We start from the raw sequence: 20,766 nt of genomic DNA, 5'->3' as shown, positions 1-20,766 counted from the left end.
AATGGACTATACGTCGCGTTTATTTAGAAAATTATTTCACAAAATCCAAGCAGAAGAACTAAACAATTAGCTATTCAACTAAACAATAGCGGATAGAGCAGCAGGCTGAATAGATGTCTGTCCGTTAAAAGTAATATTATCAGTTATTTAAATGAAAAACTATAGCATACAGAACTTACCTGGCAGGTTGAATAGGCTAAATTCACTGAATAAGGCAACTAGCGTGAAGTTCACATACTCGTCATTCCACATTACAGAATCCATTGAATTACAAGCAGCATATGGCGGACTCACTCGGCTGTAGACGGTAATGTTGTCTCTTGCCTCATAAATGTCCAAATTAATAATTCTGTTATTTCAATTTAGGAGTTAACCTTTAACATAGTCATGCTGAAAACATTCATAAGAGCACTAAACAAGTCCTTATTTAGTATCTGGTAACGTTTTTGTTATATAATATTGCTTATTAAAATGATTACAAAAATAAACTTTGTTGCATGAAAATTAAATAATCTAAATAATAATCCAGTCACAGTCCATTCCCTCAAAACAGACAGAGTGTGTGTACCCAAAGTATAACAAGGTTAAGACAGAATATTATAATAATAATAGTAATAACTTTATTTTTATATAGCGCTTTTAAAGTAGCTTCTCAAGGCGCTTTACATTCAGGCAAATAAGAATACAACATACACAAAATAAAGCAAGTAATACACACATACATATAGGTACACACAAAAATAAAACAGTTAAAAAAGGCAACCCTAAAAAATGAGTTTTTAAAAGGGATTTAAAGTACTAAAGTTGTGTACTCCTCTGATGTGAGGAGGGAGAAAGTCTTGGTGCATACGATGAAAAAGCCCTATCCAGGGTCGGACTGGGAACAAAATTCGGCCCTGGCAATTTTCTCGTGGAGCGGCCCACCACTGGACCGATGACACCCCCCCACACTCCACACACAAGCCCACCGATACCAAAATTGCCCCCCTAACCCAATGCTTTGATTTATTGAACATTTATATTAATTTCACAGTATAGTTAAAATTCAACCACCTCAAACTCTCTTTGCCATGAACAAAGCTGACACTGTTTGTCAAAGCACCACAAAAACACTTTACTATTTTTGCACTGTTATATGAAGCAATACTTGTGTAGATGACCCCTTTTATCAAACTCTATTGAATACAATAATATGTAAAGTATATTAATGATGGACAGTGCAGGTCTATAGATTATAAATCGGTCTATAGATTATAAATGTGACCGGTGTTATAATGGTTTATGTAGCTTTCTTCACTTTATATTAGATAGAGCAGAAGCAGTAAAAGTGCTTTCTATTTCTCTCTTGCAGATTAAAAGATTACCATCTCTTATATCTAAAATGTTTGCTCAGAAAGCAAAGATGGTTAATTAATAATATTTATAAAAATACAAGAAAGAAAGTGCATTGTGACTTTCAAAACAAGAGGCAGTTGTTATAGCCATAGAAACCAGAGCCACGCTTGAGACTGCACATGCTCTTTAACGCAGTAGCGCCGACTGACTCTGATCACGGTTGGTCGATCAGACCCAGGACCCGAAGTAGCATAATTAAACTGGGACCGACCCAGACCCAACTGCCCCTTTAAAACATAAACCCGAAACTATACGGGTCCTCTGTGAAGACCTCTAATGCATACAACTCTGCTCAAGTTCAGAAACATGGACACAATGTGACACTGAGCTTGCCTCGGCTCGAGAAACAGAGAGCACGCGAACACATACCGAACTCGTTGGAAGAGACACGTGCTCGCACTCAAATGTCATTATCAAATAGTGTCATTATCATGGAAGAACAAAAAAAATTATGCCATATATATTTGGGCGGTTGTTAATATACCTGGGCGACTTTTACTCGCGGATCTTCTCCGCTCCCCCTTTCTTCTTTTTGGAGCCTCTGTTGTCCATAATTATTATTCTTAAGTACAAGGCTAAATGATGTGCTATCATCACTGTATATTTCCCCATAAACCTAGCGGCTGCTTGGACAAATCCATTTGAGGGGTGGGGCCTGGTGGCGCGATCGTAACACACACTGAACCTGTCATGAAGAAGCCGAAAATATTTTCCTATAACCCGCCCCCCAAGTCAACTTCATTTATACATGACGGGCCGAAAATAAATAACTTAAACATTTTGGCATTAAAAAAAAAAAAATCTCGGAGGCCACCATCGACCGGCATTTGCCCGGTTGTACAGATTACCAGTCTGAGCCTGGCCCTATCCCCTACTGAATTGGAGTAATGTGCTCATTTGGCCTGGCTCAGATCCTAGCAGCTGAATTATGTACACATTGCAGTTTATTAAGTGTAGATTTAGAAACCCTAGCCAGAAGTGCATTGCAATAATCAATGCGGGAGAACACAAAAGTATTAAAAAAACTTTCAGTCACAGACCGGTATCCACCTATACATACAAACTGTTGATGATCAGAAAGGTATGATCTAAACCAAGTTAAAACAGTCCCAGAAATACCAAATACATTTTCCAGACACTCGAGAATCAGGTTGTGATTAACAGTGTCAAAAGCGGCACTAAAATCAAGAAGGATCAGAATAGAGAGAGAACCAGAATCTAAGGCTTATAACAGGTCATTAGTGACCTTGACCAAGGCTGTCTCAGTACTATGAGATTTTCTAAACCCAGACTGAAGAGATTTGAAAAGATTATTTACTGTAAGATTACTATGTAGCTGCAGAGCCACAAGAATTTTAGCAAGAAATGGCAGATTTGAGATAGGACGATAATTGTTTAAGTTGTCCAAGTCACTGTTATGTTTTATCAATGCTGCTGGGACAACACTAGTATGCAGAGAATCATTTACAATACTGAGAACAGCAGGGCACAATGAATCCGAACAGGATTTAAACAGGCTTGTAGGGAGGGGATCAAGTAAGCAAGTGGTAACTTTCATACTGGATACTTCCCTAGTGAGCAGCTCAGTGTCGATTTGTGAAAAGGTAGAGAAGGTTGTGCCAGAGAAACTAGGTGAACAAAATGTGGATGATGAAACAGGTGCAGCATGAACAAGTTTGTAAACATTGTCAATTTTAGAACTGAAAAAATTAAGAAAATCATTACACAGCTGATTTGAGACAGGTAAAGAAGTGCCAACATTAACTTTAAGAAGTCGGTTTATGGTGTTAAAAAGATGTCTAGGACTACTTTGATTGCTGTCTATGATCTGAGAAAAATATGCAGATCTCGCAGACTAAATTTCAGACTAAAGTCCTTCCAGGACTGATAAAAAACAATTAGACCTGAGTCACGCCACTTGCGCTCCAGTTTATGGCAAGCTGTCTTCTTAGAACACAAATCAGCGTTTAACTAAGGGGGAGAACGAGCAAAAGAGACATTGCAAGGTCTAAATTAGATGCCAGAGCAGTGTTCAGTTTTAGGATCTTATCATCGAGAGGAGCCAAATAAAGATCACTCAGAGAGGGAACAAAAGAGCCAGCAAAATCTGCCAAATTAATTGATTTCCATTTACAGAAATTAACAGTGTGTGAAGGTGACGTACGAGGAAGATGCAGTTCCAAATTAAAGAAGATTTCCAGGTGATCTGTCCAATATCTGCAGAAGACAATTAAGACACAATTGCATTGTTTGCAATCACAATATCCAAAGTGTGACCTTTGTTCTGAGTTTGGCCACTTCTAAACTGTTTAAGATTAAAACAATCCAGCAGGAATAGAAAATCCTTTGTCATCAAGCAGTCAATTGCGTCAATGTGTATATTAAAATCCCCTAAGATGAGGATGCCCTTAAAATTTACAACACACCAATGACAACAAGTCAGCAAACTCAGACATAAAAGCATTGATGGGGCTCTGCAATGCGACCAAAGGAAACTCCAATCAAACGAATTAAGATACTTTTTTGAGGACCGCACCAGAGGGTCGCACTCTTTAGTCCGACACCAGCTTATAGGGATGCAAATGTTGTTAGAAAGGCAGTAGCTGTGTGTGGCTAGAACTGCGACAGATCCACAACAGCAACAGGATAGAATCCTTCGATTTAGCTCCAGGGACCACCAGAGAGCGCAGACAGATAAAAGCAATAATCCAGGGAGTGTGAAGAAGACCCGCGACATTACTAAAATACTTTTAAAATCAGCAGGTTAGAAAACTCCAGGATCAACAAAGAAAACAAACAAATGGCAAAAGGAGCGGCAGCCAAACGCACCAGCGTACCTGATCAAACCGTAAGTGTCAGAAACTAATATATTAGATCCCAGGTTAAAATAAAGTATGCTTCAATGTACTAAAACAACTTAAGTACTAGCAAGTACATTTGTAAGTTATGTAAAGTTATGCTACCAATATACTTATTAAAAGTAATTCTACTTGAGCAGTACTTCAGTTTACCTGAAAAAGTAAAAATACCAGTAACACTTAATGAAGTTCTAAATGTAGGTTCGGGAGGAGCCTAAACATTCAGGCCTGTCAATCATCATCATCATCATGGGCGTATATAAGGCAGCCTTCAGGCCTCCGCGTCCAGCTGCAATTTTTCCGGCCTTTGGCCCCGCCCGTTTCTGGAATCACATCTCCACACAATGACCTCCAGGCTCCCACCAACCTGGGAATTTTTTTTAAATACCACTGCATCAGCAGTGTATTTTAGTTCCCACTCTTACTACCGCAGTAGTGTTGTCAGGGGCTGTGTACACTACTTTTTATGCAGTTCAGATGTTCTTTTACACGACAATGGCATGTTTGGGTTAGGAAAAATTATTTTAGGAACTAATAACCTTTAACATGACTATGAAACTGCTACAAACAACAACTTAATTCATCATCTCTTACCTGTCTCTGAACCCTTCAGTCTCTCTCTTTCTCCACCTGTTTGCTCTCCTTTTCAGCATTAAAAAAATGATTTTTGTGTTTCATATGTACAATTTGTGAGTGCACTGGGTTTGTTACATGCTATGCCGTGTGTTTGTGTTATGTGTGTGTGTGCCCGTGCGTATGTGTGATAGCAGTGTTTACAGAAATGTTGTGGGTTAAACTCAAAATGACAAATTTCTCAATGGCACATTTGAAAACTTTATATTCTTCTAAGCATCACATAATTCACAGCCAGTATTACTGTTAACAAGAAAACGGCAAAATATAGACCTTATAATGCAAAATGTGTAATTTATGACCGTAAACTAAAAGCTTCAGTTTGCAAAACAATTTTAAATTATAAATGGGGGACAACTAATATTAGCTAATTTAAGACGACAAATATTCTTATATTTTGTAGACATGACTGCACTCATACAGGCTAGCAAACAAATTAAAACATAAGCGAAAAAACCTTCTATGAGCTTCCACGCTTGATATTTTATGAAACAATAATTTTGAGTTTGCAGCTGCTGTGTGACTTGTAGCACAGGCGCTCACGCTCTCCTCCACTTTACTCCACTGCCGGTTACGACTCATGCACAGAACAGCAAAACTAATTAAATGCCTCTTAAAGGCGTTCTAAGCGAATCTGCGAGACGTTAGTTATTGTTGACGTTTGAATTGTTTTCAAACAGACGGAGCGTAGCTAACTCCTCCCCCTCCCTTCCGTGCTTTCATGAACGCGCCCAACCCCCACCCCCAAATCCTTCTTGTCGTTTATTGGCTGATACACTTTGTTATGGTTTCTGTTTGTAGGTTTGGCCACTTTTTTGTTATTGCCGTTTGTGAAGTCTGGGCTCTCTACAGAGATCGCTTTTTTTACAGTTTGATCAGCGGACAGGCAGCAAGCAGATAGTGCAAGCAGATAGTGAGGAGATGTTTGCTGTATGTAACAAAAAATGTTTTATGGTCTAAACCACGTCAATTCGCTTAGAGCACCTTTAACCTCTTTCTTCTTTTTCATCGGAATGTCCTGCATTTTACGTTATTTATTTTATTATTTTCAAATAAATTGTTTTTACAAATAAATAAAACTTCAGAAAAATATATTTGATAGTTTGGTAGAAATATTAGGACTAATTTTAGGGTGGCTAAGATGACAGACAGGGTGGCTGGAGACCCCCTAAAAAGGGTCTAGAACAGCTCCTGGCTTACACGGTCCCACGTGGTTCTTCCATTCAAGGCAACATCGCATTCCACTGGCCTTGCATGATAGGACGGTCTCCGCAGATGGGCGAGGATACTTGCGCTTTGCTCCACACTGCGAGCCTCCGCTTTTCGGGTGTGCGTCTCAAAAACGAAAGGCATTCATAGTTGACGCGCTCACTGTTGCACTATTCTTTGAACCGACAGGGGGCGACTTGTGCAATCGAGTTCAAAAACCAACACAAAGCAAAGGAAAGAAAAAGTCGATCGTTGGATCAACCCTATTTTTGTAACATCAAAACTTAACACATAAATAAAAGAACATGAAAGAGACAACAATCTATTAAATATGTCTTTATTAAAAAATTTCATTTCATGTACATTTTTTTTACTTTACAAACAATGCAGAAATCGGTTTGTAATTATTTCCTCTTTCAGTGGTACATTCTATACAAATATAAGACAATAAATTGTGTTTTAAATGGCAAGTTTCTATACTTTAAGAGTGTATAAGATAAATAGTATATGCATTGTATTGCATGGTTCGATTAATGAGATATGTTACAGGCTTGCCTGCTCAGACAGACTCGTCTCGAAGTCGGTTAAGTATTATTTAAAACGCTGATCTGTTGGCCGCTTTTTCCTGATCTCTATCGCAGTAGGGATCTCAGTTCGCATTTATCCTATTATCATAACTTTTCTCTCTGTTACAGAAGCGATTTCATCACACTCTCACTACCGCAGTAAGCCAGCCCACTTTCATCAACAGACCCACCTAATAAGCATATAATGTTTATTTGTTATTATATTGGCCCATCATTACTTTCAATATAATTCCAAAGTTGATTATAACATCACAAGAAACCCGTTTTGGTTGATGCTTAATTGACAGGCGACCTAACACCGAACATTATTTCTAATTACAATGTGAACTTAAGCACGCTACGCAATTTGAAATTGTTCTTCTGTATTGTCTGTCATCGCCACACCATTAAACTGATATCAGGTCATTAAAGCAATATCACGCCGTGGAGTTGCTGATAAACTTTATAGACTTTCTGGACTAAAGCAGACTTGTCTGGAGTAACTCACCTCGTGTCCACACTGAAGGACTTGGAGGCGAGCCGCATAAGCCCCTCTGATGAAGCGAATTTCCGTGTGAATGTCTCGAATGACTAGAATTTCACACGCGAATGAAGTGAGTAAACTCAAAATGTTCAGTCGGCGGTTTTTATAAAAATTAGACCATTAAGCTCTCGTCTAGCGAATCCAATGCTCTAAATGGTCATTAAACATCTAAGAATATTTTTTTTTTTACTTTTACTGAGAGGTGCACCAACCGTCCCAAATCCATAATCTAAAGATGCGTCTTCATTCACTTTTATTTTCGTTTTTAAAGCATGCAGAAATGATAGAAAATAGACTGCAGGACTTGCTTGATGTAAAAATTATTATTTATAGAGATAAAGTTCGGGACCTGATTGATGTTAAAAGAGTTATTAAGAGTGACAAAACTCAAAAGCGATCTCCCTGACGCTGACGTCTGAAGCACATGCACACTAAAATACACAAAATTACAGTTTTAAAAATATCTGTTTTGACAAGAATTCACGCAGGTATGACCTATAATCTGTTATCTGAAGTGAATGTTTGGTTAACTGTTGAGAAAAAGTATCTGTTGTGTAACATTATATTAAACCCTTGTATTAGCTTACAGTATTCTAAAGCAATCCGTCTCAATGTCAAAATTTAACAATAAAAGAAAAATATATATTCAACATATATTGATATTATTTTTGCTTTGCGTAAACAGGTGTAGTTCTGTCATGTTTTGTCAGATTCCAAAAACTCATGCATGGTTTTGAAGTTTTTTAATAGAGAATGTTAAAATATAAATAAGACATTTTTGAAAATTTGCTCATCCCAACTCAATTTGCCAGCACAGGTCACAAATGATGCAGCAGCAAACAGAAACGGAGAAAGAACAAGGTCTTCTAAAGGGAAAATCATATATAAAACTATGGCTGATTGTTCTGTTGAAAATGTAAACAGGCTGTTGTAGACATACATTTGCATATGGTATATAATATTAAACTTTACACGTATTTGATTGGTTTGTCGATAGTAAGCGCGGAAATGTTTGGTTGTTTGCTAAGGATAGCGCCACCGCTTAACGTTAAGACACGGTTGAGTGTTGCAGTGAGACTGACACGTTGTGGTTCTGCTGTGATCTTTAAACTATTTTTGCTGCTAAAACAACAAAAACAGTCAATATTGCATCTGAAATGTAAGTGACTTAATATTAATTACTTGTTTAGTGAACTGTCATATGAAATTGGTGTCACATTTTTAATCGTGATGTGATGTTGCTTCATGTTATCATGTTATTACAAACTCCACATTTTTTTGTTAACACACAGTTAAAGGTAGGGTATCACATTTGATCCTGAAGCATTAGTTATGCTGGTTAAAAGTCTCCTCACATCCTGATAGCAATCACTGTGTTAAGTTGTTTAAATGTATTTGTAGAAATTTATGTCATCTGTGAAAGAGGTAGGACCAAAAAATGTTCAACCAATCATAGATCTCGGTCCGAACGGACGTTGCCTTTTTTGTCCCTCATCCGTAAGCGTAATTTGAATGCCCACCGCGCAACTAGTCCACGCAGACACCATACGTCATCAGCACGTTCACGTGCGCTCACCTCCTGTCTGTAAACAGAAAGAGAATGGCAAACTTTTCTGATGAATTGACAACCTGCACAGGAGCCACAAAACGAAAGACATCTTTTATAACAACAACAGCAAAAACTGCCTGGATCAGCAAGAGCAAAAACCCAAATTAACATCGGTAACTTTACTGCTTTACCGCGAGATGCAAACAGCTGCAGGAAGCAAAGGGTCTGAAAGGGTCGTTGCACTGTTTATTTTGGTAAGGTAGGTATGCGATGTTTGTATTGAGATGGATTCAGATATTCTACTTTGATGAAACATTGTGTTGCTTATGAAATTTGTGTTTGTTTATGGATTAGCGTAACGATATAGTTACTACGTCTACACAACCGAAAGTGTGCTTTAACTAATTCTGATGTAAACCAGTTGTTAATGTTGGTTATTTTGGAAATGTGATTCACTTTGTACTGCTAAGTTTTCTCACTGGTGAATGAGACATGAGATGTGACTGTCTTATCTGTGCATGTTCATGTGTTTTGAAAGAGGCGTGACTTTGGATGGCGATTTGAATGGAGGGTGGGACCGTGATTTCATTGCTAGTCGGCTACCGTTAGCATTTTTCAAAATGTGATACCCTACCTTTAATCCATTGAGATTAAAGGATGCAGAATCATTATCGCGTTTTGGTGATTGTTATTGCCGTTTTAATCAGGCTAGGCTACTTGTCCAGTCGGGCAAGTAAAATTTCCTTCCACTTGTCCCTAATAAGCAGACGAGTGTTAATGTCGTGTCCTGCGACCAAGGCTGGTTTAATGCATGGGCTTACCTGGGCTGAAGCCCAGGGACCTCCCAAGTTCAGCAGCCTCCCATGTTCACGTTCATGATGAGCTGAAAAGGTCATATTGTTTTGTAACTTGTCAAGTTTTCTGTCAAGGACTCTAATTGCATGTTACATGCTGATTGTTACTGCTGATTGGTCCGTGGTAACTTAACGTGAAATAAAATGTCAGGACGTAACAGATTTTTCTATTCCGTAATTAGGTGCGCGTGGTCAACTTGGCATTCCTGCATGTTAGACTAAGTGTGAAAGAGAAACGGGAAATAATCCACCAACAAATGAAAGAGTAATTTCATAATAAGCAGCAGTTAGGTGCAGGTCTCTTTCGCGGACACACGCTCGCTCTCTCTGTGCTCGTGCAGTCTGGCATGCAGAAGTCTCTCGAACCATGCACAAGAAACTGTGCCGCAAAATAAAGAAGTTCCCGTACATAACGCTGTTTATTGTTAAAAAGTTTTCTGAACTTTAAGCAAGCTAAGCCAATACTTGCGTTTATATTCATGACGCATGCACAGCTGGAGCAATGTAGTTTGACGCCACGTTTGCTCAAAGTACACGCATTTCAGAAAGACGAGAAAGAGAGTAAAAGCGTAAAGAGCAAAAAGACCTCTTCAAAACAGATTCCATGATCATCACCTGAAGCACCATTTATATTTATAATCTCCTTATCTAAAGATCTTATATACAGGTATGTTCCATGTCTGTTTTGTGCATATTCATACTTGTTTGCTTTACATGCTTATGTATGCATAAATACAAAATACAATGCATACTATATCTTCAATAGCCTACAAAATAAATAACTGATTTAAAAACAAGATTCGCTCTATAAAGACTTATCTTTTGTTATCTTTAGTGCATTTTCACTGTAACACTAACTTTAACTTATTATATTTTTAAAACTGTGGTAGGCATTTAGTTAGTTAGTGGCAATTTTCTGCAAATTTGTATATTCCAAATACTAGACAAACATAAAGCTTATAAAAATATATACTTTAACACATTTTGGTTTTATTATCACCACAAGTTGCTGTGTGTGGTTGTTAAAGTGTCTTGTGTTTATGCAAAAGTGGGCTCAGTGATATGTTAATAACAATATTATGGTGTTTTCTGGCTCAAAGAGGGAATGTATGTCTTGAAAGAAACTAATGCATTTTGTGATGTAGATTACCAAGATATTACACTTTTTTTAAAAACAAGACTCTGTAAATCGAGGGGATGGGGGCAGTGGTGTAGTCTAGATTTTTGTAGTGAGTATACTGTGATTTTTCCCTCTCACCCTTATGCTCACTCATCCTAGCGCGACACCTCATAAGCACCACCACACTCACAGATGCATACAGTAAAGATATTCATGTAACTTAGAGCATTCTGAAAGTGTACTCATAAACACATAAACTGAATGTGTTCTCAACATGTCAGTTTATTATAAGAAAAAAAAGACTTTAGAGCCAATGGGTTTACAGCTGGGGAAACTGGACTGATTTTTAGACTGGTTTAGTGTTAATCAACATCTAACTCAGGAACAAAAGTTACTTAACTGTTAATTAAAATTAAATAAACTGTTTACAATCTTCAATCCGTGGCAAACACATGCATTGAAGGAGAAAAAAATATTCACTCTTTCAATAGATATTATCTTACAACTATATGTTTTTAATTAATACACATTTATGATGACCATGAATTAACTATAATTTGCATAGTCATTGATATTAAAGCTTATTTTTTTTGCATATAATATAAGCATTGTCTAAAAATGAAAACAGGCTTATACTTAATTATTATTACAAGACCATCCTGTAGCCTAAAATTTGCAAGTCTAAACTGAACATCAACGCAGACATGAATTTCCTCACAGAAGTTTAAGATCATATACATCTTGTCAAGATGATCTTGAACGCAGATATATAAATGAACACAGAGAAGGAAAGTTTAACACTGTGAAGCACAAGCAAACATGCAGAGGAACTGAAGGCAGCTAAAAACCATCAGGATATAATCACGGGCTTATTTTATTGCATTTGGAGCCTTACCTCCAGATAAAGTAATAAACGGGACGGATGATTTAAATGTTGTACTCACATGTGCGTTGTAAACTCTATGGATTTTATGTTGCAGCACTCGTTCACTTCTCTGGACTGTTTTTGTTTACAGTGTCGCGTGAGCAGCTACACTGCAGGGTTGACTTCATTTGGCGCTAAGCAGACCTCTTGGTGATGTCAAAGTACCGCGAGAGCGATTCAAAGCAGATTTCTCCATGTGATAACTGGAGTCGCTCTCGCGGTGCTTTGCTGTCACTTCCCTGTGGCGTCACACCAGTCTGCTCCCCAGTCATTTTCGCGTCACTATAGTAATTTGATTTCATATAAATTCATACGCCGATCGGATCGCGCAGTTCGGCAGGAAGTATATAGCCTAATATGTATTTCAACCCGCTAAAGTGGCAAGTGTAGCATGCTAATGATCAGTGCTTCACATCTATATTATGACTAAAAGTTTAAAAATATGTCACAAAACCATGCTGTTACGCATCCTTGCGCTATTTTTAGTGGGTATACGGAAATCCTTGACCATTTCTAGTGGGTATACGGCGTATACCTGCGTATCACGTAGACTACACCACTGGATGGGGGGCTTAAAAAACCTCTCGGCTCCAGGGCCTAACATTAGGTTAAGGCGGCCCTGCCTGCGACATGTGTTTAGATTGCTTCAATAGACTCTGTCCAATCTTTTTACTACTCCTCTGTTGTATTGCATCAATGGAGAAGTACATCAGTTCTTCCTAGTTTTTTGTCCATTTAATTCATAAGTAATGATATTATGCATTGCAGTGAGATTGATCTCATTTGTGCCCCCTGAAAAAAATGCCCATCCGTGAATTTTTGTCTAGCGCTGAGTCTGGGAATGATAAACTTGTTAGTCAAATTTTAGATCTTGCTTGTGTGTTGTCAGGAGGCAGAGCATAAGATTGGACAAATTTAGATTTCTATAAGGTGCTATAGGGTGAATGTGTAAGTAAGGTGTGATTTTACTTACCGTAAAACTTCAAATAATAAAAAAAAAATTTATTTTCCCAAACCTATTGTCACACCAGGCGTCTTATGGCTGTTTTACACGGTACACGGCAAGCGGCAAAATTGCCTTCAGCTTTTCTCTTGTATTGGAAGCGTTTTGTGCAGCATTTAGTGCAAATATGTTTATCTTCAACGGCACCTGTCTTGAAGTACCATGTCCGGAGAAGGAATAGGATTTTGGGTGCACGAGCAAGGCGTGTGGACCAACTCTGATTCACCTCTGTAACCGCCCCCGTTTTGCCGCTTTACGCACGTCTCCTATTGAAAAAGAACTAAACACTCGCGGTTGCCGCGTACCATGTGAAATGGTCTTAAAAGAGACAGGCGTCTATAAGAGACAGGCTTTAAATTCAATTGTTCCAGCATGACAGCAGGAGGTTACGACATATTACGTATTATATTTATAATTTGAATGTGTTTAACAAATTAGTTCGTGTAAGAATAACAGTCTTAAATTATTGGCAGCATAAATAAAGCAAACGAGGATATGCTTTTTATTGGTTGTTGCATGAAATCTTACCCAGATACAACAGTGCAATTTTCTGATTGGCTATTGTGTAGCCTCTTTCTTTTTTTTGGATCGGCTCGCTCGACTAGAACTCCAAGGGAGACGGGCTTGATAGAGAGCGTGCAGTGCAGCCAGATACATTTTGGGCGCTGCAGCATATTAAATATGATAAATAGTGTTTCCGCGTGAAAATACAATGTGTGGTGGGAGTGCATGCATGAAGAAAAGACTGAAAGCCCGGCTATTATCAGCGGCCTCAAAACACTACTGGCCCACTGGGAAAAGTCCCGACTCTTTGCCACTTCGCTACTGTTATCATCACTTCAATCCTGAAGACGAACCTTGTTGTGTTGTCATAGTGGCGAGTAAGGGAACGACTGCGTCTGTCACGTGACATCTACCGGTAAGCAAAACTTCAGCCTGTGCAATCTGCACCATACAACTGGCTTAAACAGACGATCTGATGGGTTTTAGAAGATTAAATACAACCCGAAAATAAAAAACAGACCCGGCCTTTATTTGAGACAGGCGTTTATTTATCCAAACCTGTCGTCACACCAGGCGTCTAGAAGAGACAGGCGTCTATTTGGGACTCGGCAATTATTTGAAGTTTTACGGTAGCTCATTTATAAACCTTACGAGTCCAAAAATGTGGAACAACAACCCTGCTGAAAAAAAAAACAATAAAACCATTACAGAAAATTCTAATGGTTTCCATTAAAAATACCAATAGGAACCATTAGCTTTTACCATTAAAACCACTACACTGTAGTGTGTTTTGGGCAATATTCCTCTAGAACCAATAAAATTCCAAATAAAACCATTAGAGTTAATGGTTTTATTGTTTTTTCAGCAGGGAATGTAACCCTGACCAGTCTCCTTATTGTCCAGGCAACATGAAAGGAGAGACCACACATGGATAAAGATACAAAAATAGTGATTTATTACAGTAAATATGTGAGATGAAAAATGATAAATAAGCAATTATCATTATAAATGATATGGTAAGAAATTAAAGTGTGGAGTAATCAGTCATATGGCAAAAAGGCGAAAAAAAGCTAAATAATGTGATACAGGAGAGAAGGAACCTGAAATGGCAGCCATTCAATCCTTTTATACTGCCCAGGCCATCCAATCAAGCGATTACAGACACCTTGTCCAGTAGCTCCTACCTGAGTGACAGCGACACAAACAGACCAAGGAGTAGACATTAAACATGTCCCTATTCAAACTCTGGAAAACAAATGTAGTATTAATGTTATCTTTACTTTATTTTAAAGGTTAGATAAATTAAGGGTATTAAAAAAAGACACCCTTCTCATATTCATTACCTGAAATCCTCTTAATTTTCACTGGTGTCTGGACTGCTGAAATTACTTTCATTCTATTGTTTATCTGCCAGTTCTATAGCAGAGCCCTGATGGCCTAAAACAGCCTTGTATTAAAGGAGCCTCTTTCAAAAAAAGTATCCGAAACTTCACACAGTCGTCTTCTGCAGAGACAGGAAAGGCCCTTGTTTCGCTTGTTTTTAAGTGAAAAGTGAAAAACAAATCCAAATTACCGTGATATACCCACTTGCTTTGTAATATTTTTTATAACTCACAATAATTAGATGGTCAGTGTAATGTTTATCAACCATCACTTCCTTGTTCTTATCACCATCACTTCCTTGTTTGACTGGTATGGTTACAAAGATGAAACTTATCTTCCTCTGAAGTTTTTTCGTTTAAGAGTTGCATGCAACTTCTGTGACCATGAGCAGTGCTAAGCCATCTCCTGACCAAGTATTGTCCTTTCCTCATCAGTCTCATTTTCAGCATGGCTTTGTTAAAAAATGTTAACTTGTCTTTCCAAATAAAATCAGAGCTCTCAGGAAACTCCACTTTTAGCTGCCTTGAACCTCCCACGGACATGTTGGGGACAGATTTTCTCCTGATAGCGACTGCTCCACTTCATTAACATCAATTGGCATGGCAGGCTCATGACTGTTATAGGTCTCTATGTCTTTTAATAGAAGTCTCTTGCTCTCAGCAATTTTCCAGCAACTTGCCGGAATCTGTAAAGACACAAAGCAGAATGTAAAATAGTGACCAAAAAAAAACAGTGAGCAATTATCTATAGACAATGAAATAATACCATTTTGGTGGTATAGAGCCTGCTTCCGCTGCCTCACGTTAAGGTAACGACCCTCAATGGACTGCTCTAGGGAAGTACCTGTTGTGTCTGGAAACACAAAACAAAAACAAAATAGTGTAAAGAAGGACAAGTTGGGAGCGGGTGGGTGCCAAAACTTACAGAGATAATGGCATGCAGTATAGTAAGCAGTAGGCAGCTTAAATACCATGATCTAAATGATCGCCACCAACGAGGAAGCACAAAGTGAAACATGTTATTGGTTCAAACTAACCAACAACTGCTCATTCCCTTACATCAGACACCCACACTGCTTCATCAGTGCAAGCCAAACTTTCTTTAAGCTCCGCTGGACTTTGATGTATCAATCACTAAATCTCTGTAAGTCAGAAAACATACAGGTATTAACATACATTTATTTTCTGATGATGGATTTCAAATAATAACTTTTCAATGCCATTACAAAGCTGAAAAGGATATTACTTAATTTATTTGTTTAACTGATGAAAGGTCATATACACCTAGAATTAGCCTTGCTGCACCCTCCTACGCACTTCATTTTCCTTCAGTACTACGAGATTTCGGTCTGTTCTAGCGTTACGAGAAATCAAATCAGCAAACAAAGGGAGTGGGTGAGAACAATTACGTTGATGTTGTGCATCAGTTTCAGTTGTAGGTCAGTAATGGCAGCGGAGAAAGACATGATAAAAGCTATTCGGCAGTTGTTGCAAAACTGCCGAATGTACAGAAGTCAAAGCCGGAGCAAGAACAATGTTTGCTAAGTTTTGTTGGTGGCCATGATGTTGTGGCCCTCCTACCCACGGGGTTTGGGAAAAGTTTGATATTCCAGCTCACTCCACTAGCAGTGAATGAGTTGGCTAAGGCGAACGATAGGGTTGCAAAGCCAATAGTTGTTGTGGTCTCCCATTTTGGACAGACGCTTTACCCTGGTGTTCGGAATCCCCGAGTCCTGGCTGATAAACAACAAATGGCGTGAAATGCTAGCCTCGACAATATACCAGGACAACCTTGTTGGCATCATTGTGGATGAGGTCCATGTTACAGACAAATGGTAAGTTAATACCTTATATGTTTAAACGACATACGGGCTGTTTTTGCATATTCTATAGCTTAGACAATGCTGTAATTTGTAATTTGAGAATATGATACAAGATTTGTGAGAAATATTGTACTCTCTATTTCGTTTACCTCAGGGGGAGGCTTCCAAAAGCGAGTCGGCATTCAGAGAAAGTTTTGCCAAGCTCGGAGAGCTGAGATCTATCATCAAGGAGGGTAAGTTAAATGCACTGACCTCTGTGTTGCTTCTACCTAAGTTTTTGTGGTATATCTCATTTGTAGGCTATTATAACATCAATATTCAGTTTAGGTATAATCTCTTATTGCAAGGATTAGTTACTTTCCCTGTAATGAAACAGAATTGCGTGATTACATGGATTTAGTGCATTACTGTTCATAGTGCTGTTTATTAAGTCCTCCCTGTCATAGCTTATAACACAAACACTTGACAATTTGTTTGGTACATTATAAAATTGAACAAGTGTGTTTATCTTGTATTTTTTGCATTATCCCAGGTACACCTGTTTTGGCTCCTACTGCCTCAGCTGACATCAAGTCCAGAAGCAGAGTCATCAGATTACTCCATATGGACAATGCCGTACAAATCATTGCTAGTCCCAACGAGACAAAAATCTGTCTTGGATTGTGCAATGAAAGAACAGACCCTCTGCTTTCAAACAAATAACCCATTTCATGCTACCTTCATTAGTTCTCTTTTCATCATCTCTCTTCTTCAAAAACACCCAATTTTGTGCAAAAAGCTGATATAATTCAATTTTTGTAAAGGACTTTTGATAGAGATCAGATGCAGAGCGATCTTTAAAACATACACAGAGTTCATTCTCCTTCACTTGAGGCATTACTTCCCGGTTGTAAAAGTTGTGCAAGTGCACCACCTGGTAAATAATAATGGTATTGCGGAAAGCCGGAAATTCTCGTCATTGGCAGGGAAGCGTTTTCTCTTAATTGACAAAATATCTTGTCAATAGCGGCAAAAGAGTTAAGGCAGAACTGCAAGGACATGCCTGGGAAGACTGTGATCCATCCTGTAGAAGTGAAAACCTCCTCATTGGCATGTTCCACAGCAAAACCCTACCCCAAAACAAGGAGAGAGTGTTGGCTTCACTGAGGGGGGAAGGGAAGTGCCGGGTAGTTGTTGCAACTATAGCTTTGGGGATGGGGTTGAATTTCCCTAATGTTTCACATGTGGTAATGTATGGGGCTCCAGTGGACCTAGAGCCAATTTTACAACAGGTTGGCAGGGATGGAAGACATGGTCAGCTATCACATGCCATCCTTTACAACACTGGAAGTTATTTCAAGGTGGATGAAGAGGTAAAACAACTGCTTGATCTTGGAAAAACACGTTTTAGAAAATGTCTTTATGCACATTTTGAAGCAGCCATGTAGAGCCACGGCATCTCTGTTGAACAAACTGTCAGAATGTTTGCTCTTGTTAGTCTGGAACATGTACAGAACCAATGTCAAATTATAAACTGATTAAAGATGAACCAATCAATCTGAGATGTAGGCATGTGGTTACAAAAGACAAATCTTTGATTGCAGAATTGCTCAAGGACTACAGTGATAGTTTAATCAATTCCTCTAATCGGCTGTACACCTCACATGTAGCTTGCACTGGATTCAGTCAGCAACTGGTGGATGCAGTTTTGGACCATTGTCAACACATATTTGACCTGACATACATTACTGCTAACCTTCCTGTGTTTAGACTGGACCATGCGAGAGAGATTTTAATTATCATTAATGATGTTTTTGGTGATATTGATGTGGATCTGCAAGATGATTCAGGGGGGTGTTTTACTGATCCAGATCTTTATTACAGCAACTACTTTGACGATGATGATGCTGCTGCTGTTGTTGAAGATGCACTCAGGAGACATGTCAGTAGCTCAGATTCGGATCATTAAATTTAGTGATTCTTGGGATGAATAGAACACTTTGAGCCCCTTTGTGTACTCGTGCAGGAGCATGGTTGGTGTTTCAGTTTTACATGTTGTAAATGGTTAATTTGTTTTAATAAAAAAACTACATTTCATAAATAAAAATGTACAAACATACTTTGAAGACCATAATTATTTAAGGTAATTAAGAAACAATAAGACATAATATGAAAAATTGTTGTTTATTACACATTTGCAGATAGAGAAAGATTATTCATTGCAAATTATTTAAACTATAATAAAATAACGGCATTATATACAGGGACACTTAGAATATAGATGTTATTTAAATATTTACTCCTTGTCTGTACATAACACCAACTATTTAAACAAACAACATTCAAAGTAGTCATTCTATGACAGCTTCAAAGCTGGACCATTATAAACCACACAAGTAACTGGTTAAAGTGCTACAGCCCTCCAGTCTTTCAGTCTGGCATGCATCCATTGCCATAAGTCCTTGTAATTGAGCGTGGACAGAATGTTTCTATCAAAGTTAGGGAATGCAGAAAAATGTCTTCCCGATTGGTGTTTGAAAACTTCTGTCTTCCTAAATACTTCTAGTACAGTTAAAACGTTGTTTTTGAGATCAGCTGCATGGTGGATGTCACTAGGCTGGGCTAGCTGGAGCTCTCTGTCTGCTGTCTCCATCAGTTTTTTCAATACACCAGCAGATCTGCTGACCCTATCAGCTGTTTGCTCTATAGTGCCTTTGATCCTCAAAAATTATTTAAGAAAGTTGTTAAGGGTGCTCCAGGTGCAGATCAAGAGGTACATTTCTCCCTTTTCCACCCCCGTTATTCCAGAATCGATTCCAGGTTACACCGTGTGCAGCCCAAGGAGACAATGTTGCATTGACTTGTACTTTTAAGACAAAAGTGCTGTATTAGGGCTGCACGGTTTGGGTAATTTTTCCCATTGCGGTTATTGATGCTAATATTGCAATGTGTGATTGCAATTATAATAAATGGAATCATGAGTCAACTTGATGGGTTTTAAGGAAAATCCACACACAGTTTAGGGATAATGCTAAAATGTGTATTTGTAAAACTAGAAATGTTTTCGTATTGCCACGTGATGTAGCAACTGCTCAAGTGTCAGTAATCCTAAATCCAAAAATACCGCCATACAACAGATGTAGAGTTTTTTTCAGCTACCAGATCACTGTCAATCTCCTCTGCATCCATCTTTGCTCTGGTATTTCCGCGCTGCGCACACACAAGTGACAACGCATGCCACACACGTGCATGCCACACGTGCACTGCTTTTTGTTCATTTTTCTTTCTTTTTTTAAACAGCAAGGAAAATCATCAAACTGTTATCAGAAAGTTTTTGTTAACAAGTCCACACATTTATTTATTTAATATAATTGCAACATTTTGCTGTCATATAATCGCACAGGCTGACATCGCGATTGCGATGCGATTAATTGTGCAGCACTATGCTGTATGCATATTGAGTGTGCCTGAAAGCCTTGTAAATCAATAGTGCCACCTTGTACAGCCTTATCATGCGCTCCCCATCTCCCTCTTTCACCGCATCCAACATATCAAAAAGCAGAAATCCAAAGCTAAGCCTGGCCTCACTATGCTTATTTTGTAGTCAATCAAATCAAAGGAAGCAGGCTCAACAACTGGCATAGATGCCACCAAAAGACTGTGGACTTTCTTCTCATTGGTCTCTCTGGCTTTTTTATAAAAGAACACTTTGGTGCAACCTGGCTCACGACAATGGAGCATCTCCTTCTCAGTATATTGTGCTCTTGCCGCTTTAGTAATGCCAGCTGACAGTCCAGAAATCTCTGTTGACATCAACAACTTGTCAACGACCTCTGCAACAGAGTCATGGAGCCAGGTCCTCTTCTGTTCTGCGGAGCCTTGCTGGATGTGGTCCGGTATTACCCCGTCAGGGGTGGCTGTGGCAAAACAAAAAACACAATAAATTTTATCTGCAGACACGACAAAAATTTGTTTGATTCTTTAATGTAATCCTTTAAAGTGGCAATAAGTAGGATTTTAAGTGATCAATGTCTTTATTCATAAATATATCCTCGTTGGTGTCAAATGACCTCTGCCAGTGATCTGACTTTTCTTTGTAAGCTTAGAATTTCTCCTCTTTACTTACATTGAACGGGTAAGTCCAAGGAGGCATCCATGTCGTTCCGTTGTATTGATAAACTATACTAGGCACTTGCCTACCAACGCGTTTCCACAACGCGGGTTCATTCAGAACATGTGAACCAGCTTCCTTTTGGTAGGGAGCTTATTGGTGTGCGGATCCTTCTCTTTTGTTACATATTAAACAACTCACCTGATAAGGACAGTTCTTCAAGGCTTCTTTGAATAATCCTATCTTGTTCATCTTTGCTTTGCTGATTCAGGAATGACTCCAAGTCCCGTTTTAAGGACATCACTGGAAGC

This window comes from Paramisgurnus dabryanus, chromosome 8 (genome assembly GCF_030506205.2).
Source record: "Paramisgurnus dabryanus chromosome 8, PD_genome_1.1, whole genome shotgun sequence".
In the NCBI taxonomy this organism is placed as follows: Eukaryota; Metazoa; Chordata; class Actinopteri; order Cypriniformes; family Cobitidae; genus Paramisgurnus; species Paramisgurnus dabryanus.
Note: the sequence above shows the minus strand (reverse complement) of the source record.